This window comes from Bufo gargarizans, chromosome 2 (genome assembly GCF_014858855.1).
Source record: "Bufo gargarizans isolate SCDJY-AF-19 chromosome 2, ASM1485885v1, whole genome shotgun sequence".
NCBI classification, from domain to species: Eukaryota; Metazoa; Chordata; class Amphibia; order Anura; family Bufonidae; genus Bufo; species Bufo gargarizans.
The window spans coordinates 20283189-20307687 of record NC_058081.1 but is presented as its reverse complement, the minus strand read 5'-3'; the positions used below and the strand labels follow the sequence as shown (position 1 = coordinate 20307687).

At 43.2% G+C, this 24499-nt stretch overlaps 1 pseudogene; it reads left to right on the top strand.

The window, feature by feature from the left end:
* Positions 1-15776: 15776 nt before the first annotated feature.
* LOC122925509 lies at positions 15777-23788 on the top strand (annotated as a pseudogene).
* Positions 23789-24499: the final 711 nt, after the last annotated feature.

The window sequence follows — 24499 nt, the reverse complement described above, 5'->3', positions numbered from 1 at the left end:
ATTAATGAAAATATTGGTATTGTTTTCTATCAAATGCTGACAACACATAGAAGCACAATCTTTTCAATACCTTAAACCTACAATATATGAGCCCTGCCATAGAGTCATATAATACAACTCTTAACTAGTCAATATCACATGACTTGGGTACCATGTTAAATTTTGTGATAAGCGGCAGGGGCAATATTTGAATTTGCGATATTTTGCGAATATATGGTAGAATATTCGAAAAATCTGTAATAAAAAAATTTAATCGTATAATGCACATTTTTATGCGAAAAAAAAAGGTCAAAAAAGAGTATATGGCACTACAGAATATACTGCTATATATTTGTTTTTAGAATATTCAGCAATTTTTCCATCTGAACACATGATTCCTCCCTGCTTAAAATGCTTGTGGTCAATAAGTCACACAATCATGTCCCACAATCAAGAAGCAGGGAGGAATCATGACTTTAGATGTTGTAAAAAAGACGAATATTCTAAAAAACGAATATACAGCACTATAGCGAATATATTCGTTTTGACATTTTTTAGAATATTCGTCTTTATTTTTTTTCTCCAAACAGTACAGTTAAACCCCTTTGGCATACTCCTCCCCACAAGCGTCCCCGTCAGCATGGGAATGCCTGGTGGTTAGAATATACCATCGAATCTGAGTTAGATAGTGAAAACTCAAATCTGATGGTATATTCTAACACAGAGGCATTCCCATGGTGATGGGGACGCTTGAAGTTAGAGTATACCAACAGGCGCATACATACTGGCCCCCTGCTGCCTGGCGGCACCTGACCTCTTGCAAGGCACTCTGATCAACACAATTAACCCCTCAGGTGCCACATCCTGTCAGAGGTCTGGTGCCGCCGGGCAGCAGTGAGCCCCACTATTAAAATCATTCATGGGCAGTGCGCCCTAACCCCCCCCTCACCAGTATTACAGTGCGCCCTAACCCCCCCTCACCAGTATTACAATCATTGGTGGCCAGTGCGGATCCCCCTCCCTCCTTATTAAACATCATTGCTGGCAGTGCACCCTCAATCTCCCCTCCCAGTGCTGACAATCCCTCCTCCCCGTATTAATCATTGCTGGCAGTGCGCCCTCAATCCCCCCTCCCTCCCCAGTATTGATCATTGCTGGCAGTGCGCCCCCCCCATCATTGGCGGCAGCGGCAGTTCCGATCGAAGTCCCAGCAGTGTAATGCTGGGGCTCCGATCGGTTACCATGGCAACCAGGACGCTACTGAAGTCCTGGCTGCCATGGTCAGTTAGTCAGCATTGTACTTACCTGCGCTGGGGCCGCCGGGCGCTCAATCTTCTCAAACTCACAGGTCTGTGTGGCACATTGCTATAAGCATACGCCGCACAGACCTGTGAGTTTGAGAAGAAGGAGCGCCCGGCGGCCCCAGCGCAGGTAAGTACAATGCTGACTAACTGACCATGGCAGCCAGGACTTCAGTAACGTCCTGGTTGCCATGGTAACCGATCAGAGCCCCAGCATTACACTGCTGGGACTCCGATCGGAACTGCTGCTGCCACCAATGAGGGGGGGGGGGGGGCGCACTGCCAGCAATGATTAATACTGGGGAGGGAGGGGGGATTGAGGGCGCACTGCCAGCAGTGATTAATACAGGGGGGAGGGATTTTTAGCACACTGCCAGCAATGATTAATACTGGGGGGGATTGAGGGCGCACTGCCAGCAATGATTAATACTGGGAGGGGGGATTGTCAGCGCACTGCCACCAATTATTAATACTGGGGAGGGAGGGGGAATTGAGGGCGCACTGCCACCAATGATTAATACTGGGGAGGGAGGGGGGATTGTCAGCTCACTGCCAGCAATGATTAAAATGGTAAAACGGGGGGAGGGATTGAGGGCGCACTGCCACCAATGATTGTAATACTGGTGAGGGGGGGTTAGGGCGCATTTCCCATGAATAATTTTAATAGTGGGGGGGGGCGCACTGCTGCCCGGCGGCACCCGACCTTTAACAGGGTGCTGTGATCCGCACAATTAACCCCTCAGGTGCTGCCAGGCAGCAGGGGGCCAGTATGTATGCGCCTGTTGGTATACTCTAACTTCAAGCGTCCCCGTCACCATGGGAACGCCTCTGTGTTAGAATATACCATCGGATTTGGGTTTTCACGATCTAACTCAGATCCGATGGTATATTCTAACCACCAGGCGTTCCCATGGTGACGGGGACGCTTGTGGGGAGGAGTATGCCTGACTCATTGACCACAAGCATTTTGCAGGGAGGAATCATTTGTTCAGATGTAAAAAATGACGAATATTCAATATAACGAATATATAGCAGTATATTCGTAATATTCGCGAATTATCGAAGTTGCAATTAATATTCGCTATTCGAATATTCACGCTCAACACTAGTTAAATTATCTTTATTTTAATTTTATTTTATTTGTATAATTTTCTAAAAGCTGTAAAATATCATCTATAATCAACCTAAAAGAGATAAGTTGTGATTGTAGATTAAACAGGGCACTGGTTTACAGTAGACGGGGTCAACTTGACATCATGGAGATGACCTTGATTGTGACCTTTGATTTTATATAAATTTGTGCTGGAACTACACAGCTCTGTCCATGGTGTAGTGGACAATGCTGGTACCTGCAGCGCTGCTTTCTCTAAAGTAAATGGAAGCAGTGCTGTAGTTTCCAGCTTCAACCCCCTACAGAGCAGTGTAGTTCCAGCGCTGACTTCCAATACCACAGCTAGAATGGAACAGCTGATTTGCTGGGGTGCTGAGTGTAAGACCCTCACCAATCTGATCTTGATGGCCTATCCTGAGGCTAGGCCACCCATACCAAAATCTAGGACAACCCTTTTAATGAAGCACTGCAGGATATTTTTTATTTGCCATATAATGACAACTGTCCAGAAATTTTCATGAACTCAGGTCCACCCATACATTTTTAATCTTTCATTATGGACAGCTGTGTCACGTAATCCCAGTCTGTTTACCAGAGAGCTTGCTGAGCTACTTTTGGAACTGCCATTGCAGTGAACGCTTGCTCTTCTTCGCTTCTGTGATCCAATTCTGGAGATAGGAGTGGGTTCCAGGGGTGGGACCTGAATCTGACATTTGTGGCATATCCTAAGATAGGAAAACCCCTTTAATACTTGGAATGCCACAATTGTTATTGAGGCATCAAGAACGGGGCAGGATACATATTCTATGAGACCAATTGCACCAGTGATAGTAATCTCTGGGACTGGCAGATTTAATGAGCAACTAACAAATGCTTCCTGTGTGGTACCCGGTTGGGTCTTCTTTAACCTGTTATGGAGACAGGGCGTACAGGTACGCCCTGATGTCCTGGTACTTAAGGAGGACCTTTCATTACAATAAAAAAAATCTAAACTAAGCATACAGACATGGAGATCGGCACCCAGGGATCTCCCTGCACTTACTATTATCCCAGGGCGCCACTCTGTTCTCCCGGTATAGGCTCCGGTATCTTCAGATTTTCGGCTCAACTAGGAGGAGCCTGCTCTCTTTCTCCTGGGCGTCTCCTTCTCCCAGGCTGGAGTGCTGGCCAATCTCAACACTCAGCCCATAGCCTGAGAGGTTTTTTTTTCACCCAGGCTATGAGCTGAGTGCTGTGATTGGCCAGCACTCCAGCCTGGGAGAAGGAGACGCCCAGGAGAACAAGAGCAGTCTCCTCCCAGTTAAGCTGAAAATCTGAAGATACCAGAACCTATACCAAGAGAACGGAGCGGCGCCCTGGGATAGTAGTAAGTGCAGGGAAATCCCTGGGCGCCGCATGTCAGCATACTTAGCTTAGATTTTTTATTGTAATGAAAGGTCCTCTTTAAGGACACAGTGCGTACCTGTATGCCCTGTGTATTTCCGCATGGCGGGCGGTAATCGGAACAAGGTGCCTGCTCAAATCATTGAGCAGGCACCTTTGTACAATGTCCAGGGGGGTCCTGTGACCCCCCCCCCCCCCGTGTCGGCGATTGCAGCAAACCGCAGGTCAATGACCAATCACCGTCCTGTGATCCTGAGAGGTGGTGGTCACGCCACCTCTCAGGATCGCTTCTGATTGGTCGGCTGGGCAAGTAGGCGGGTGCAGCTGCAATTTTGAATTGCCAAAGCTTCTCTCCCCGCTCAAACAGGTCAGTGGAGCAGGAGAGAAAGGAGCTTGGCTGCACTGTGAGTTTTTTTGTGCCATCAGGTGTGGGACAGTACGGAAAAATCAACGTGGCCTCCCTACCCACCCCGTCCAGGTACCTATCCCCAGGGGTGAGACCCGTGCCCTTACCAGTGGAACCCTGTTGCTGGTCAGATATAAGGACAAGAGGGATGTCCTTGTACTGTCCACAATTCACAGTAACTGCATCACCCCTGTCCCTGTGCAAGGTACCGCATCAACAGTCCTCAAGCCCGATTGTATCGTGGACTACAATCAGTATATGAGATTAGTTGATCTCTCTGATCAAGTCCTCAAGCCATATAATGCCATGGGCAAAACCCAGGCATGGTACAAAAAAGTTGCAGTCTACTTGGTACAGGTTGCCTTGTACAACTCTTTTGTGCTGTCCTGGAGTGCTGGCAACACAGGGAAATTCCTGCAGTTCTATGAGGCAGTCCTCAAGGCCCTGATCTTTTCTGACCGGGAAAGAATAGGCCGGAGTACTTCGGGAACTGGAGGCGCCCGGATCGTCCCTGGCCAACACTTTCCAGGTGTAGTCCCCCATACTGGAAAGAATGGACGGTCCCCAAAAAAGTGCAGAGTGTGTCACAGGAGGGGGATACGGAAGGACACCACCACTCAATGTGACACGTGCCCCGATCATCCGGGCCTCTGCATTGATGGTGGCTTCAGGGAGTAGAGATGTTGCAAACATAAAATTTTCCGTTCACGAACGCAAATTTTTGCTAATGTTCGCGAACGGGCGAACCGCATTGACTTCAATAGGCAGGCGAATTTTAAAACCCACAGGGACTCTTTCTAGCCAAAGTAGTGATGGAAAAGTTGTTTCAAGGGGACTAACACCTGGACTGTGGCATGCCAGAGGGGGATCCATGGCAAAACTCTCATGGAAAATTACATAGTTGACGCAGAGTTGGGTTTTAATCCATAAAGGGCATAAATCACCTAACAATCCTAAATTTTTTTGAACAATGTGGTTTAAAACATCCAGTGTGTGTATACGATCAGGTATGATGTTGTATCAATCAGGTAGTGTAAGGGTTACGCCCGCTTCACAGACATTGACAGACCAAACTCCCCTTTTAATGCACCGCAAACAACCGCAAACAGTCCATTTGCCCAACCGCAAACTCCCCATTTGCACAAGGTTGGATACCAAGCTAGCCATGTCCCGTTGATGTCATTGAAGGTTTCTTCCTCCACCCAGCCACGTACAACACCAAGGGTCCCCGATAGGTGAATTGAATAGATTTTTCGAACGGGGAGATGGTTAAAAAAACGCTGGCTCCCTCCCCTTTGTTTGAATCCACGGTCAATGTGTCTGCGCCGTGCAATTTACTCTCACACCCGATATGAGTGTTATTTTCTGTAGTTCTCTTCTCATCAGTTTAATCCCTGTTACGTCCCCAATCTGGGGTCCATTTATTGAATTGATTTTTCGAACGGGGAGATGGTTAAAAAAACGCTGGCTCCCTCCCCTTTGTTTGAATCCACCGTCACTGCGTCTGCGCCGTGCAATTTACTGTCACACCCGATATGAGTGGTATTTTCTGTAGTTCTCTTCTCATCAGTTTAATCCCTGTTACACCCCATATCAGGGATTGCCTTTTGTGAAAAAAAAATTAGGCCAGGTACCTTTGACTGCCTTCACAGTGACAGACCAAACTCTGATACACCAAACTGAATTAATTTTAGGAACCGGGAGATGGAAAAAACAGCTTGGTCGGTCCTCTTACTCCCAAGTTGGGGCACTGCGCGTGCACGGAGCAATGTGCTGTGACACCCTATATGAGTGGTGTCTTAACTAGTACTATTCCTATCAGTTTAATCCCTGTTACGTCCCCTATCCGGGGACGTGTGTCGAATTGATTAACTATTGTCGAATTAACGAACCATTACGACATCCTGAAATAATTTAGTTCTGAGCTTTGTACTTGCTTTGTATTGGAATTGATGGGGATTTTTTAAATTGTCTGCATTATTTCTAATAAACTATTAAGAGACTTTATTATGATTTGTTTTATTTTATGTATTAAAAACCCATACAACTTAAAAAAAAAGAAAATTTATGTTTTTTCTATAAAAAATTATCCAGCCGATCGCTTTTAGTCTGATCATAATGAAGCAACGGCCTTATCATCTGGGGTGTGGCAACATTGCCAACACACTCATAGAGGTGATGATCGCTTCATTGTGATACGCAAGCCCCTTCACCACAACAAGGTACCGATCACGAAGGGGAATTGACACATGTATGTGCCTTTTTTTGTTTTTTGTTTTTGCAGCCACAGTGCAGCACCAGAGGCCAGAAAAATTAGGCATGTACACATGCCTGAAAAATTAGGTATTGTTGCAGCCGCTGCTGGAGCAGCGGCCGGAAAAATTGATGTATTCCAGGCAGAAAGGTGACTAAAACATTGCGGCTTGAACCCTAGTTGGTGGCGTAGAATTCACGAAAGTCATCCGGTATGCAGACATTAAATACAGCAGCGTGGGGACCATTTTGAGGCCAAGGCATGTCATCAGGCCTTTTGTTAGTCAAACGTATCCCCCACTGTCAGTCCCTTCGGGATCCATGCCTCATTCATCTTAATAAAGGTGAGGTAATCAACACTTTTTGGACCGAGGCGACTTCTTTTGTCAGTGACAATGCCTCCTGCTGCACTGAAGGTCCTTTCTGACAGGACACTTGAAGCGGAGCAGGCCAGAAGTTCTATAGCAAACTGGAATAGCTCAGGCCACAGGTCAAGCCTGCACACCCAGTAGTCAAGGGGTTCATCGCTCCTCGATATCTGCAGTTAAGGCGAGGTAGACTGCTACCTGTCAGTCGAGTCGTTCTCTAAGGCTGGATCGCGAAGGGCTGTGGCGATGTGTAGGACTGAAAAAGCTCTGCATGTCCTCCATCAACAACACATCTGTAAAGCGTCCTGTCCTTGCCGCCGTGGTCGTGGTAGAAGGAGGATTACTTTGACCTCTTCCCCAGTTAGATTCCCTTTGTGCTGTGACATCCCCCTTAGAAGGTGTGTAAAGCATATTTTTTAGTTTGGTTTTGAACTGCTGCATCCTTTCTGACTGTTAGTAATTTGGTTCTAGTAGCGTGGCCACCCAGTACATATATATTTTTTATTTATATATATAAATAAAAAAAAGCAGACTGATGTACCAGCCCTAAAAAGGGCTTTTTGGGGTGCTGTCAGGATGCTGCCCTTACAGCAGATGAGTCTGTGGACACAGAACAATGCCCTAGCTAACAATTTCCCTATTGAATCAGCAGCAGCTACACTCTCCCTCCTCTCACTAAGAATGCAGCTTCAGAATGAATCTAAAATGGATACTGTCCAGGAGGTGGGAGGGTCTGGGAGGGGTCAAAGTTTACTCAATGATGATGTATAGGGGGCGGACCGAACATCGCATATGTTCGCCCGCCGCGCCGAACGCGAACAAGCTATGTTCCCCGGGAACTGTTCGCCGGCGAATAGCTCGGGACATCACTATCGGGGAGTACCACACTTCCATGGAGTACTAAATTTATAATCCCCTTCCCCAATTTTAATTCCATTTAGCCACTGGCAAACGAAAAAAAAAAAACTATTGTTCTCAGACTTAAGACATTAAAACAATTTTTTTTTTAATATTATTTTGTATTATTTTGTAAAACTAAAATAAATAAAAAAGTAGACATATTAGGTATCGCCGCGTCCGTAATAATCTGCTCTATAAATATATTCCATGGCCATATCCCCTCAGATGAATACAGTCTAAAAAATTAAATAAAAACGGTGCAAAAAAAGGTATTTTTGTCACCTTACATCACAAAAAGTATAATAGCAAGTGATCAAAAAGTCATATGCCCCCCAAAATAGTGCCAATAAAACCGTCCTCTCATCCCGCAAAAAATGAGCTCCTACCTAAGACAATCGACTAAAAATAAAAAATAAACTGACTCAGACTATGGAGATACTAAAATGTTATTTTTTTTTGTTTATAAAAGGATGATGTAGTGTAAAACCTAAATAAATTTAAAAAAGTAGACATATTAGGCATTGCCATGTCAGTAAGAATCTCTTCTATAAAAATACCCCATGACCTAACCCCTCAGATGAACACAGTCCAAAAAATAAAATAATAACTGTGTAAAAACAGCAATTTTTGGGCAAATTTTTCATTTTAATCCATTTTTTCCAGTAACAAAGCAAGGGTTAACAGCCAAACAAAACTTTATATTTATTACCCTGATTCTGCAGTTTACAGAAACACCCCATATGTGTTTGTAAACTGCTGTATGACCAAACGGCAGGGCACAGAAGGAAAAGAACGCTGTATGGTTTCTGGAAGGAAGATTTTAATGGCCTTTTTTTTGGGCACCATGTCCCATTTGAAGCCCCCCTGATGCACCCCTAGAGTAAAAATTCCATAAAAGTGACCCCATCTAAGAAACTACACCCCTTAAGGTATTTAAAACTGATTTTACAAACGTTATTAACCCTTTATGTGTTCCTCAACCGTTTATGGCAAATGGAGATGAAGTTTCAGAATTTCTATTTTTGGTAACCTTGCCTCACAAAAATGTAATATAGAGCAACCAAAAATCATATGTACCCTAAAAATAGTCCCAACAAAACTGCCACCTTATCCCGTAGTTTCCAAAATGGGGTCACTTTTATTGAGTTTCTACTCTAGGGGTGCATCAGGGGGGCTTCAAATGGGACATGGTGTAAATAAACCAGTCCAGCAAAATCTGCCTTTCAAAAACCACGCGGCGCTTCTTTCCGTCTACACCCTACCGTGTGCCCGTAAAGTAGTTTACAACCCCATATGGCTTGTTTCTGCAAACTACAGAATCAGGGCAATAAATATTGAGTTTTGTTTGGCTGTTAACCCTCGTTTTGTTACTGAAAAAAATGGATTAAAATGGAAAATTTGCCCAAAAATTTTAATTCTTAAATTTGATCTCCGTTTGCCAATAACTCTTGTGGAACACCTAAAGGGTTAACGACATTTGTAAAAATCCGTTTTGAATACCTTGAGGGGTGTAGTTCCTTAGATGGGGTCACTTTTATGGAGTTTCGACTCTAGGGGTGCATCAGGGGGGCTTCAAATGGAACATGCTGTAAATAAACCAGTCCAGCAAAATCTGTCTTACAAAAACCTGTCACGGCTGAGGATGGGGAAAACCCTCAGCCGTGCCATGCCAGATGATGCTGGTCGCTGCTCGGCCAGGACGACAGAATTAGGGAGCAGGTCACCTTCTAACGCGTCCCTAACCTGACCCTGACTCCTAACCATATGAGCCAACCCTGATGGTGGGAGGGCTCATACACCGGAACCTAATATTCCCTCCTAGCCCTCAGGATTGCCCTGGAACAAGGAGCAGGATAAGACGACCTGTTCCTCCTAGGCACGGAGGAACAGGAGTCTCACTGGCCAAGCTACAAGGAGAAGGGGTACAAAAACAGACCTATGGATATGGCAGGTGAACTGCACTAGTTCCACCTACCTGCCACAGCCTTGCTGACTAAATCCCTGTGCTGACACGCTGATGTCCACACCATACTTAAATGGACACAGCCAACACACATACACACACAGGAACCCAGATCCATCGCTGCATTAAATAACAAAAGGAATACAACATCAACTGAACATATAAACATCTATGACCACAAGGGTGGCCGTCACTGGCAGATTTAAAATAATAAGGAGGATGACTCCAGCTTACATAGCTGAAGTACCCCTCAGACTTCTTAATCACATCAGAAGCTATATAGGCCCAATTAGCCACACCCACACTCAGACACACCCAGTGCACACACACTAGGAAGGAAGTTAACCCTTTCAACACCAGGGAAGGGAAGACAGCAACTTAAAGGGGAAGTGAACACACAAACAACCCCGTGCACACCAAACATGGAAAGTGCACACCTATCACACAAGTTGCCACAGACAACCGCCTGCTATGACAGCGAGCAGCCTAGCAACCAGCTCCAGCTGCTCTACTGCCACATACCTAATGTTGCCAGCGGCAACCACAAGTGAGGTAACAAACTAGCGGCCCTCACCTGTGATTGAACAACCAACCAAACCGCAGGCAATAGCAAGTGGTTCAGGAGTCACGACCATGGCCATGGTCGTGACAAAACCACACAGCGCTCCTTTCTCTCTACGCCTTATCGTGTGCCCGTACAGTAGTTTACAACCACATATAGGGTGTTTCTGTAAACTAAAGAATCAGAGCAATAAATATTGAGTTTAGTTTGGCTGTTAACCCTTGCTTTGTTACTGGAAAAACTTTATTAAAATTTGCCCAAAAATCGAAATTCTGAAATTTTATCTCCATTTGCCATTAACTCTTGTGGAGCACCTAAAGGGTGAACGACATTTGTAAAATGAGTTTTGAATACCTTGAGGAGTGTATTTTCTAGAATGGGGTCATTTTTAGGTGGTTTCTATTATGTTAGCCTCACAAAGTGACTGAACTGGTCCTTAAAAAGTGGGTTTTTGAAAATTTCTGAACAATTTCAAGATTTGCTTCTAAACTTCTAAGCCTTGTAACATGCACAATTTTTTTTATTGCATTTCCAAAATGATCCAAACATGAAGTAGAAATATAGGGAATGTAAAGTAATAACTATTTTTGGAGGTATTACTATGTATTATAGAAGTAGAGACATTTTTCTAAATTTTGGGTAAATTTAGTATTTTTTTTATAAACAAAAATGAATTTTGTTTACTCCATTTTACCAACCAGTGACATGAAGTACAATATAAAACAAAACAAAAAAACAATCTCAGAATGGCCTGGATAAGTAAAAGCGTTTTAAAGTTATTCACACATAAAGTGACACTGGTCAGATTTGCAAAAAATGGCCTGTTCCTTAAGGTGAAATATGGCCGTGTCAGTAAGGGGTTAAAGATCTTCAACTTTTGAGCAATTCATATCTGTTCTAAGGATCCTTTGGCTATCAGCTGATCATAGAGTATCCACCTACTGGCCCCCTAGTGTGATCAGCTCTAATCTCTAAGAAATTGTTTATTTTCTCTGGAGCACATTCAAATTAATGAGTTGTCTGTGTAATACAGGACTGGACAGGTCCTCCACAGTGAGAAGCTTTTTGTTGCCCCTGTCCACTCTGGTCAGTGGTTTAGGATCCAAAATAGACGATGCCTCCTTTGTTGGTAGTACAGCGTTATTTCATATACAGAAAATCTACTCTACTGAATATCATTAATTCTCCATTATGGCCACCTACATTCGAAAACAATAATTGCAATATGAACAAAAAATCATAGAGTGTACTGTATGTGTAAATAAAATAGAAAAAAAATTGGAAAAGAACAAATAATATTAAAGATATTATGATAAATAAAATAGAATTTTCCATTTCCCTAGTAAATATACTTTTGGGAAATAAGTCGTAGTTCTGTCTATTAAGCCCGACCAGGGAATTTTCCTTGAATGAATTAATCGCTGTTATAAATATCCTTGCCACACTCTGACACCAGCTGAGACACACCGACTATAGTTAACAGACCAGACAGCTACCAACAAGGGGTTAACATGAACAAACCCTTGAGAACTGGGAAATTTTAATTATTGTGCATATAAATGCTGGATGTGCAGAGACGAGAGGAAAGCTTTATCTTGAAAGTGGAGATGAGGTAAGGATGACCACAATATTAGAGGTGGGTTTCGAGAGGGAATAGAGTGGCCTTGGTAGCAGTCCATGAAGTTTGATGAGTAGAGATGATCAAATAATTAAAAAGTTTGATTCGGTTGATTTACAGAATTTTACAAAAATATTTTTCTTTGTGACGAATTACTTCATCACGAAGCGCATTTTTTAGCGGATGCAATGATAGGGAGCTGCGATAGCGCCGCCCCCGTCATTGTACCACTCAGATGCAGCGTTCATACATGATCGCGGCATCTGAGTGTAAAAACAGTAAAAATTAACAAAATATTTTTTTTTCTATCAAACTTACTGCCTCCATTTGCTCGCGACGGGCCGGCCGCCACCATCTTGCTTGAAGATCTCGAGCAAAATCTCACACGGCGCAAGATTACAGATGTAGCAGGGTTAACACTTAAACTCAAATTTCTTAACTCATCGTGTTATCTTGAAACAAAAGCCATTGAAAAGCAATTGAAGGTGTTTGCTTAAAGCATTTAGTTTAGATAATACGTCTCATAAAGCATGAGTGTCAACTATACTACATCTGTGCGTCATCACGCTGGCCAGCGTGGTGACATCATACGTCACCACGCACGGGATTTCAGCCGAGATCTTCAATTAAGATGGAGGCTGGCGGCCCGTCACGAGCAAATGGAGGAGGTAAGTTTGAATTTTTTAGTTTTTTACACTATTTCAGCCTAAATTGATTCGCTGACACAAAGCACAGGGAAATTCGGCTTCGAGGCGAATCAAATTTATCCTCAAATTCGGATCGAATTCCACATTGTGGGATTCAATTCGCTCATCTCTATTGATGAGAGTGCAGTCATTAGCTAGAAGGATAACTCAAAACTGAAAGATATTAGATTGGATGTTACATTATCTTCTGTGGACAATCCAAGTCATTACTTAACGGTGTTGTCCCATAAAGGACACTTTAACCTAGCCACAGGATAGATGATCAATATCTGATCACTAATAACTAGACCACTAGGACCCCCACAAATCACCAACTGCTGTATATTAGTCATGCACATCGGCTTGTTGGAATTTTTTATTCTATTTCTCTCTACAAAACAGCTTCACCTCTGTTATGTTCGTGGGTTTCCTCCCATGAACTGCTCGCTTCAGGTCCTTCCACAACATTTCCATTGGAATAAGGTCAGGACATTAACTTGGCTATTCCAAAACTTTAACTTCTTTGGTAGAACGACTTGTGTGCTTAGGGGCCTTTTCATGCTGCATAACCCACATTCTCTTGAGATTCATCTCACAGGTGTCCTGACATTTTACTTTAAAATTTGCTGGTATGATTCAGAATCCATTGTTCCACCAATGATAGCAAGCCATTCTTGCCTAGATGCAGCAAAAGAGGTCAATATCATAATACTACCACCACCGTGCTTCACAAATCGAATGAGGATTCTAAATTCCGTTATGGTCCGTGGTAGCGGAATCCATAACGCGATTCTTTGATAACCCGAACTTTAGACGCCGAACTTAAAACACAAGTTCACTCAACACTAATAATAATGCTCTTAAATTTCATTCTTTTGTATACAATCTGTCTGGCTGTGGATTGGTGAAGTTCAAGCTATTTAGAAATGGTTTTGTAACCTTTTCCAGCCTGATAAGCATGAACAACTCTTCTTCTGAGGTCCTCAGGAATCTCCGTTGTTTATACCATGATACACTCCCACAATAATATATCTATATTTATATCTATATAAATAAGCAGCTCACCTACTCACACCTGATTGATCAAAACACCCGACTCATTTTACCATTAGATTATCTGTTAATCTTAAAAGTTCACATTATTTTGTCACTCACATGTATGTGATATTGGATCATTTTTCTCAATAAATTAATGTCTATTAAATGTCTAATATTTTTGGCTAATTTTTTTGACTTGGTTATCTTTATCTACTATAAGGCTTGTGTAAAAATCTGAGAAATACAGAAAAGTTCTGAAGGGTTCAGAAAACTTTCAAGCACTGTTGTAGGTGCCCATACCCTTTACAAGAAAGCTGCTTGAATCCACCCACTAACCAACTATTTATTGCGTACAATAGTGTCCTGATTTCAATATTCCTTATCCTTTGTTGCCGCAAGAAATAAGCCATTGCCTTAGCTGTTATCTAGTCAGGTTTGCAGTACTAGTTTGATTGTTGGACACCACAGATGATAGTGTTAAAGTAGTGAAGCCTGGATTTTATGAGTGCCTATGCGTGCATTTATCATGTGTCATTCTTTGTCCGCTAAACCTCCCATTGCCTCTGTTTGCTGCTCTCCACAGGATGTCCATCCCACTGTCCTCTGCCTGAGTATTTGTATGCCTGGCAATCTAGGCATCTTTCCTATACTGAAGCCTAGGGATGCTGGGTTTAGACACCTCCTTGCCACTATGCCTCTCATGTCAGATCTCCTGTTGCTCCCTAGTCCCTAGCACACACATGGACTCCTGTCTTTTAAAGGACTTGCACAAACCAAGATCCATTTATTCAGTCAATTGCCTTATTTTGGGCCCTTCCCCCAGTTTCTTATGCCTGAGTAATAGGCCCATTTGCTTCCTGTATCCTGCTAAGGTATCCTGTTGAATTGTAATCCTGGCTTGTGATTGGCTTATCCTTTGACCTTGCTGCTTTACCTGTCCGCCTCATTACCATATTGTCCAGACTCTGGCTGCCCTGACCTGTGATGGCCTGACTATGACTTCTACCTACCAATTCGGTACTGTGTTCTGAGATCACATTCTAGCATAACATCAGCTGTTGACCTCCATTAGTTATGACCTGAGAATTCTCTGCAGTGAAGTCTAGACTCTTGTATTGGGGTTAAAGGTTGAATACCAGGTAATCTCTTAGGCTACTTTCACGTCAGTGTTGCACTGTCCGTTTTGAGATCCGACACAGGCTCTCAAAACCACAGCACAATGCTTCAGTTTTGTCCCTATTCATTCTCAATGGAGACAAAACTGACCAAAATGGAACATAGTGCACCAGAATGCATTCCATTAGGGTTTGTTGTGTTCCCATGCTGGACACAAAATCGCTGCAAACAAGTCGGATCCGGCACCAAAAACCATGTAAGTCAATGAAAAGACACGAAAAAAAAAAACGGATCTGGCACCCAATGACTTAAAATGGTTTTAGTGACGGATACGGTTTCTTCATTTGCCATATAATACAACCGCTTCCATTCTGAATGGATGCAGCCAGTTTTATTTTTACAATGGAAGCTTTTTTTTTTCTGTGTTTTTGAGATCCCCTACCGGATCTCAAAGTCGCTGATGTGAAAGTAGCCTTATATTCCACTTCCAGGTTTGGCCAATGCAGTTTGTCGATGCCAATTTAGTAAAACTGTGACAGTATTTTGCTTGAGTTATTAGGGAGCCAAGCATTGACTGACAGTGCCCAGTGGCCCATGTCCATAGGGGACCCATTGTTCCATAGTCAGTTACAGCAGGGCCCGTAAAATGAATTATATTTTACCCTTGTGATTATCCACTTTTTCAGGCTGTATATGTACATCTATACTAACCCATTCATCATCGGGTATTGGTGTAGTAGCGGTGCACTTCTCATTTGACGTAATGCATGAAAATATCTCAGTGTGTTATCTCCTAAACCTGATATGTTATCGTAAGTCAGTGAGTAATTGTAGTGGAGAAAAACAGTTCAGTAACATAACTCAACACTGCTATATCTGTTTATGCCCTACCTTAGCATTCTGGGCCTGGTTAATTGGAAATATCCACAGTACATGACAGAATATTGCTGGCTATCTTCATTATTTTACCATATCCTTTATCCTAGACTCATATTCCATGTCTACTTGTCTCTGTGGCATCTTATCCTTTCTTTTATGATGCCAACCTCTCATTCAGACCAGCTTGGGTGTAGGCTGAGTGGCTTAACCCTCATGGGTTCCCGGGAGAGGGGAAATGTCCTGATTGGGGTCATCCTTCCAATTCATCTTGACAAAGAATATCCAGAGATTGACTTCACAATCAGTCCTCCACAAGGAGCCTGCAAAATGTGAGTAATGTCTTCTGCTTTTTAAGATCTCCAAAATACATATTGCAGTATTGTAGTGTTGTAGAATCATGGTTCTCTGGCTTTTGACTTGGAGGTCACAGGACCTCTGCACTAACGATACTGCTGCTACCATGGGAGAAAATGGAAATTAAGCTGGTACCCTTTGGTTCTAGTTACTGGTGGAGATAACAGCTCAATGTCATCTTCTCACATATTTATAATGTGTGAAAAGTTGCTAAAAATGGAAGGACATGTTAAGTCTGTAGTCAGAAGGAGGAAGAGAAAATACATTTTCTCTCAAGAGCAAGGTTAGTAGCTATCAATGGGGATAATAATATCCCACTAAATTACTGTAATCCAGAAAGTCTTTTTTTATCTACACTGATCAAAATTGCAACACCAAGAAGGACAATTCCTAAAATTCATTAAGTTATTCAAATTGATAAAGTATTTCCATTGGATGTCCTGAGTCAGGTTCTCTTTTGTCTATTACAGGTTTAGTTTTGAGGTGTTACAGCAATTCCAGGCCTTACGCTTTACCGTGGAGGAAATTAATAGAAGTCCAGATCTTTTGCCAAATGCTACTTTGGGATTCTGGGTGTATGACTCCTGTGCTGGCCTCCACCAAGAAGTGGATGCTACTCAAATGCTTCTAACAGGACAGGAAAAAGGGATCCCCAATTATTCTTGCCAGGATGGACCATCAGTGGCTGCTATTATTGGACATTCAATATCAACCTTTTCAATATTAATGGCTCATATACTTGGCTTGTACAGATACCCACAGGTATAGCCTGATAGTTCTTGACATGTGCTGAAGTTATCTGGTATTCCTCTTTGTCTGGTTTAGTGGCTTGTAATTTGGAATCATTCTGTCCATGTTGAGATGGAGATCAGCTCTCTATCACTGATTTCCTGGTAAGTCATGGTGGGCTTGTGTTTTTACACTGCAGACAATCATAATAATGAGTGCTGCAGTATAAAATATTTGGTGCAGATAGCAGAGTGTCCTGAGCTTCTGGTGATTCAGATCACATTTTAGCTGCCCTGGCAGGAGAAACATATGGTTGCCAACAGATTTCTCTAGTGTCTTATGTGTCAAAGGAGAGCTCAATGTCAATGAATCTTCATTTAGAAATGGGGTTGTCCAAGTGGGCCTGTTTTTTGCGGAAGGGAAGCAGAAAAATACCTTATAGGCAAATAGGTAAAACTTTATATGTGTTATAATGGAAGGATTGTACAATCAAATCGATAGGATTTTCCAGATGAATTAGGCTCTGCCAAACTAATTGGTCCTAAGATCCAGCAGAAGATATGGGAGCTGAGCTGCATTAATCCGACACAGCCAATACACTTTGCTTGGAACTATGCTTTCAGTTCTGTTCAAGGTGGCAGTTTTGGCACTGGCCGCTGCAGGCAAAAGGTGACGACACACCACAGATATTGATGACTCATCGTGAGGTTAGGTCATCAATATTAGGACCACAGAAAAACAATTTAAAGGAGTTGCTCATCTTTTGTTTTTTTTTCGGCCAGACCTTGCTTCGTGGTCAGACCTGCAAAGGGAATAATATTTACCTGGTACCTGATGCTACGTCCCAGCTCCTTTGCTCACTGGCTGGCTTCCTCAGGTCCCCTCCTGTTAAAATTCATTTTGACGTGGGTGCAGACAATGACTGGTCACAGTAGTGACCTTCCTCCCTTGCATCACATTAGTTGTCCAATCATTGGCTGCAATTTGTTCAAAGTGGATGTTGACAGCAGGGGACTAGAGTTGAGCGAACACCTAGATGTTCGGGTTCGGGGAGTTCGGCCGAACTTTAAAAAAAAGTTCGGTTCGGGACCCGAACTTGATATGAACTTGGACCCGAACCCGAACCCCATTGAAGTCAATGGGGACCTGAACTTCACTTTATTATTTATATAATATAATAGTATTAGCTTTTTCAGATCTGAGTTTTCACAAACGTGAAAACTCAGATCCGACAGTATATTCTAACACAAAGGCGTTCCGATGGTGATGGGGACGCTTCGAGTTAGAATATACTAAGAACTGTGTACATAACTGCCCCCTGCTGCCTGGCAGCACCCGATCTCTTACAGGAGGCTGTGATCCGCACAATTAACCCCTCAGGTGCCGCAGGCAGCAGGGGCAGACCCCCCTCCCTCCCCAGTATTAAAATCATTGGTGGCCAGTGTGGGCCCACCCTCCCTCCCTCCCCAGTATTAAAATCATTGGTGGCCAGTGCGACCCCCCTACCCCAACCCCCCCCTATTAAAATCATTGGTGGTTAGTGTGGCCCCTCCCCTATTAAAATCATTGGAGTCCAGTGCGGCCTCCCCTCCCCCCCACCCCTAATTAAAATCATTGGTGGCAGTGGCCACAGGTTAACAACCCCCCTCCCGCCCCATCATTGGTGGCAGCATAGCGGCAGTTCCGATCGGAGTCCCAGTTTAATCGCTGGGGCTCTGATCGGTTACCATGGCAGCCAGGATGCTACTGCAATCCTGGCTGCCATGGTTACTTAGCACTTTTAGCAGCATTATACTTACATGCGCTGTCTGTGGCCGCCCGGTCGCTCTTCCCACTGGTAAGTGACAGGTCTGTGCTAAGTAACCATGGCAGCCAGGACTGCAGTAGCGTCCTGGCTGCCATAGTAACCGATCGGAGCCCCAGCGATTAAACTGGGACTCCGATCGGAACTGCCACTCCGCTGCCACCAATGATGGGGAGAGGGGGGTTGTTAACCAATGATTTTAATTGGGGGGGGGAGAATGGAGGCCACACTGGACACCAATGATTTTAATAGGGGGTGGGTGGGCCGCACTAGACACCAATGATTTTAATAGGGGGTGGGTGGGGGTGGGGGGCCGCACTAGCCACCAATGATTTTATTAGGGAGGGGGGGCCGCACTGGCCACTATTGATTTTAATACTGGGGAGGGAGGAAGGGGGGCCGCACTGGCCACCAATGATTTTAATACTGAGGAGGGAGGGGGGTCTGGCCCTGAGGTGTTAATTGTGAGGATCACAGCCCCCTGTAAGAGATCAGGTGCTGCCAAGCAGCAGGGGGCAGTTATGTCTAACTTAAGTGTCTCCATCACTATGGGAACGCCTCCGTGTTAGAATATACTGTCGGATCTGAGTTTTCACGATCTAACTCAAATCCTATGGTATATTCTAACATAGAGGCGTTCCCATGGTGATGGGGATGCTTCAAGTTAAAATATACCATCAGATTGGAGAAAACTCAGATCTGATGGTATATTAATATTACCCGAACACCGAACCCGAACTTTTACTGAAATGTTCGGGTTCGGGTGCCGAACACCGTAAAGTTTGGTACGAACCCGAACGCTCGGGTTCGCTCAGCCCTACAGGGGACCTGAGTGAATAGGCGATAGTGGGGATTGGACTAAGCACTGGGAAGCAGGTAAGCAGGCTTGGACTGGTCAACAGGGGAACAGGTGAATCCCCAGTTATGCCACTGATGTAGGTTGGCAATTTGTTTCCCCAACCTCTTGGACAGGTGGCACATTGCACAGTACACTGACTGCACTACATTGTTCCGTGTACAGCATCTAAAACAACGTATTCGATCATATAAAAAGCTGGACAGATTTTTTAACTAACTAACTAACCCATTTATTATTATAGATGTATTGTGTGGCTGAGATAACTCTTATGACTCTGAGGCTTAGTGTTAGCTTCAGAACTGTTTGATACTTATATTAAGCAGATGACTGCTACTGAAAATAAATATATTGATATTTAAGAGATTTAAAAATGGGGGTCAAGTAATTTTTGCATGCAGCTCTACAATCACTGGTGGGCGATAGGCACCACAGTCTGACACTGCAGGTAAGTGTGCTTCCATTTGCAGGTCTGGTCAGGAGGGAGAACCCTAATATATTAACAATCCTGTTTATATTATAATTGTTATGACCTTAACTTTTTAAGACCAGACCCTGAAGAACACTTTCTTGTTTTTCATCGTAGATCAGCCACTACTCAACCAGCTCTCTTCTAAGTGAAAGATCACAATTTCCTTCCTTCTTCAGGACTGTACCTAGTGATGTCTTTCAGTCCAGGGGTCTGGCACAACTTGTGTTGCATTTTGGATGGACTTGGGTTGGATTAGTAGCCGTGAGTGAAGATTATGGCCAACAGGGGATCCAAGTCATTAAGCAAGAACTCCATAAGGCTGGAGCTTGTGTTGCCTTTATGGAATACATCTTGACCAACCGTCAGGATAAGAATGCTCAACACCTTACAAAAGTCATTCGAGAGTCATCTGCCATGGTGGTCATAGTCTTCTCCACAGATGCAGAAATGGTGCCTCTTCTAAATGAGATGTTAAAGAACAATGTAACAGAGAAGATCTTTGTAGCCAGTGAGGCCTGGTCTACATCACTATTACTGTCAGATAGTAAATATTCTTCAATACTTTCTGGATCAATTGGCTTTTCCTTTCACAGCTCAGTCATTCCCAATTTTCAACAATACCTCAACAATATCCATCCCCTCCATGGACCAGGAGATATTTGGACATATGACTGTGAGCTTAACAATAAGGAAATGGTGACTGAGTTACTCAATAATTCTATAAACATGTGTGGCAAGAAGGAAGACCTGAAGACTTTCTTCAATAGTTTCAGTAATGTCTCCAGCTTACCAGGGGCACACAACTTATATGCTGCCTTGTATGTCATAGCTGAGGCTTTTCATGACTTGTGCAAGTGTCATATGAAGAATGAACCACTTGAAAATGAGGGCTGTGGAAAAATTAAGAACTTAAAGCCCTGGCAGGTAGAAATCTTTCTTTGGAGAAGGGTTGATAGGGGAATGTTTCTTAACATTTGCAGAGTATCTATGTTGAGAAAATAACAATAGATCTGATTGAACGACCCTGCGAAATAATTAAAGAGCACCGATCATTAATCCAAAAAACGTGAGATATTTTCTCTTATGATTATGTGCTCCTCCGTTCTTTAGTAATGTCCCAAGATTTCTGACACCAAATATGCCAATCTGAAGTGAATAAACACAGAAATGTGGCTAGTAATGTTGCTTCTTTGCTAGGGGAAGTTTTTCTCTGCTGTGATGATCTTCATCAGACAGCCTTCTCTACAGTGGCGTTTCACTTTGTTCTGAGTGAGATGCTGCCCCGGAAGAGATAGTACAGTGATGTTACAGCATGGTCTCAACTGAAGTCCCAGTTCTCCCCTAGCAAAGAAGCAAAGTGACTAGCCAGACCTCTGTGGCTAGTCACTACAGATTGACATATGCAGTGTCAGAAATCAAATATCTTGGATTGGTGACAGGTCCTCTTTAAATGATGAATAGAAGGACTAAGAAAAGAAGCTTCTGCTCACTGTTTACATTTATAATGGATTTTAACCCTATTATGATCCATGATGGAGTGACTAGTGGAAGAAGTTTCAAGTTGTTGAGTCACAATGCCATTTGCCAGGGGCCCACCCCCACTGTTACTTTTAACTTGTAGCATGGCTATCCTTTTCTTTATGGCAGGTGTGCATTTGAATCCCCTCAGAAACCTGATGATAGGGGCAACTGCAAGTTAGGTGCATCATAGAATGTTAATTGGGATTGTTAGACAGATGTTTTTATCTCTAGAGCAAGGATGGGCAAGGATTTAGGAGCATCAATGATTAAAATATACATACACAGTACACAGATTTGATTTGCCTTCTTGGCAGCTTTCTCACTTCATCCAGGTTGCACGAGTAAAGTTGGGCAGTGGACGTGAAGTATTCTTTGATGAAAACGGTGACCCGCCTGCAATTTATGATATTGTTTACTGGCAGACCAATGAGAATGGGATTATACAACACGTCAAAGTCGGGAGTTATGATATAACATTGCCTGAAGGAAAGACCCTTAATTTTGACCCAGGTGTTGAAATGTGGACATTTAATCATGGTCAAGTAAGCTTTTTTCATACATAATACATTAACTTCTGTTATGTACAGTAGCTTTATAGATAGAGGCATCTAACCAAGTCCTAACCTTGGATGGTGAGACATATTTTTGTTGAGCTGGTGTTGTGTGCCCACCGCTGCCCTGCTGTCCCTTGTGGGCACAGACATCACGTTACTCACCCAAGAGACCCTCTTGTCTTACTGACTGACAGTACATGTGGAGTCTTCTGCAGGCTGTGCTCTGTGTGCTTATCCCTATTGGAAGGTCTTCTGGTATGCAAAATTTTTCCCCATCACATGGCTGCCCCCCCAATGGTATATAATAACCTTTCCCAAGGGTAGGATGCCTGAGGTTTAGGTTCCAAGTCTCTAGATGCAAGTGAAGGTGCAAATATTTGTCTGAATACCCTTGTCCCGAATACCTGCCAGACTACCTGCCCTGACTTTTGCCTGTTCCTTGTATTGCTCCATTGCCCCCTGCCCTGACCTCAGACTTATCTCGCCTCAAATTATGCATATTTTTTGATCCCTCTCTGTGTCTCTGACACAATGGGTAAGCCACAAACCACACTGGGGGTTATTTCAAGAGATAGCAGCCCAGTGATTCCTCCCGTCCAGATCACTGTATAGGGTTTAAAGGCTGAATTACGGGGAATATTGGGATAACGCCCTTAGGGTTAGCCCTAATCTAAACCAGTTGGCTGGTACAGTGGGTCTACACTTATTGCATGTAACAGTCTTGAGTAACACAGAAATAGCACATGTAGATGTCTACTATAAACAAGTAAAATGAAAAATGTGTAACTGTTGATGTATTTTCCTTGCATTGGCCATTCAGATTCCCCATTCTGTATGCAGTAAGAGTTGCCTTCCAGGCTTCACACAAGTTTCGAGAAGAGGACAACCTATATGTTGCTTCGAATGTGTTCCTTGCCCTCAAGGAGAGATTTCCAACCAAACAGGTGAAATACATGACTAAAGTCCAGATCTTTTTACATAGATTGACCCTCTCTTACATGTATCTGTTATTGTATTCCAGATTCTCTTGCTTGCATGCAGTGTCCATGGGATCAGTGGCCTAATCTCCAAAAAGACAGATGTTTTGAAAAGGAGATAGAGTTTCTCTCCTTTGAAGAACCTCTGGGAGCTGCATTAGCAGCCACCAGCATCTTCTCCTCAAGCATTCCAGTTTCTATTTTTGGACTTTTCTTTCATTTTAAGAAGACTCCTGTAGTAAGAGCCAATAATTACTCACTGAGTTGTCTTCTTCTAGGATCTCTTTGTCTTTGCTTCCTTTGTTCTTTAGCCTTCATTGGATACCCTGTGGCTTTGAATTGTTTACTACGCCAGGCTACCTTTGGTCTGACTTTTGCTCTTTGCATGTCTTGTATTTTAGCCAAAACTATCATGGTGGTTTTTGCTTTCATGGCAACTAGGCCAGGAAGTGAACTAAAAAAGTTAGCTAGTACTTGGGTGTCCTACATAACCATCATGCTCTGCACCTGCTTGCAGTTTACCTTGTGTGTTCTTTGGATGTCTCTTTCTCCTCCATTTCCAGAACAGAACATAAATGCAAAGCCTGGGGTCATCGTAATTGAGTGCAACGAAGGTTCAGCCATCGCCTTTTGGTGCATGTTGGGATATCTTAGTCTTTTGGCTGCCATTAGTTTCATTGTTGCCTTTGTGGCTAGAAGACTACCGGACAGTTTTAATGAAGCCAAGTACATAACCTTCAGCATGGTGTCATTCCTTAGTGTCTGGATATCCTTTATTCCAGCCTATCTGAGTGCCAGTGGGAAATACACTGTGGCCATGGAGATATTCGCCATTCAGTCATCAAGTTGGGCATTGGTGGTCTGTATGTTTCTGCCTAAATGTTTCGTAGTGTTATTCAGGCCGACAATGAACTCCAGAGAATATCTAATGGGGAAAAGCAAAAAAATACCTACATAATAGCTTAAGATATCTGTATATTTTTCTCACTATTTCCACTAATAAAACACAAATCCCAACACATTTTAAATTGCTAATTTCAAAATTTCTTCATTCTCTTTAAAATTTGTTGTCCCAGGTTACAATAAAAAATGCTTGTTGTTCTCAGCATAAGCATGTTGTGCGTGCATATCTACAGATTGAAGAGGGCCGTGTGGACACCATAGAAGAGAGGAGAGGTAAATAACTGGTTCTGCAGATCAGGTGTTCTGCAGAAGCTCCAGTACCCTGATGTCAGTGCTGGAATTACACAGTTCCATTGTGTAGAGACCGGAGCTGGCTACTATAGTACAGGTCATACTGAAGTGAATAGGAGCAGAGCTTCAGTAACCAATAGATGAAGCTGTATAGTTATTTCCAGTGCCTGATCCCCCCTGATCAGACAGTGATGGCCTATCCTGAGGATAGGTCCTTAATAGTAAAACCATGGACAAGCCCTTTAAAAATAGACAAGAAACATTACTTACCTCAATGATTTCCCACTGCTGCTATTCTGATATTGCTCCAGTCCCTGCCGCTGTTCACTTTCTAAGCCCAGCCTGACACAAAAGAAATGGAAAAAAATGTTCGCTCATCCATTCATTGTCTACAGTGGTGACTAGAAATGAGCAAAGTTTTAAAAAATTCTACTCGGTCGCTAAGCCAAATTGTTCCCAAAAATTTGCTTCATAG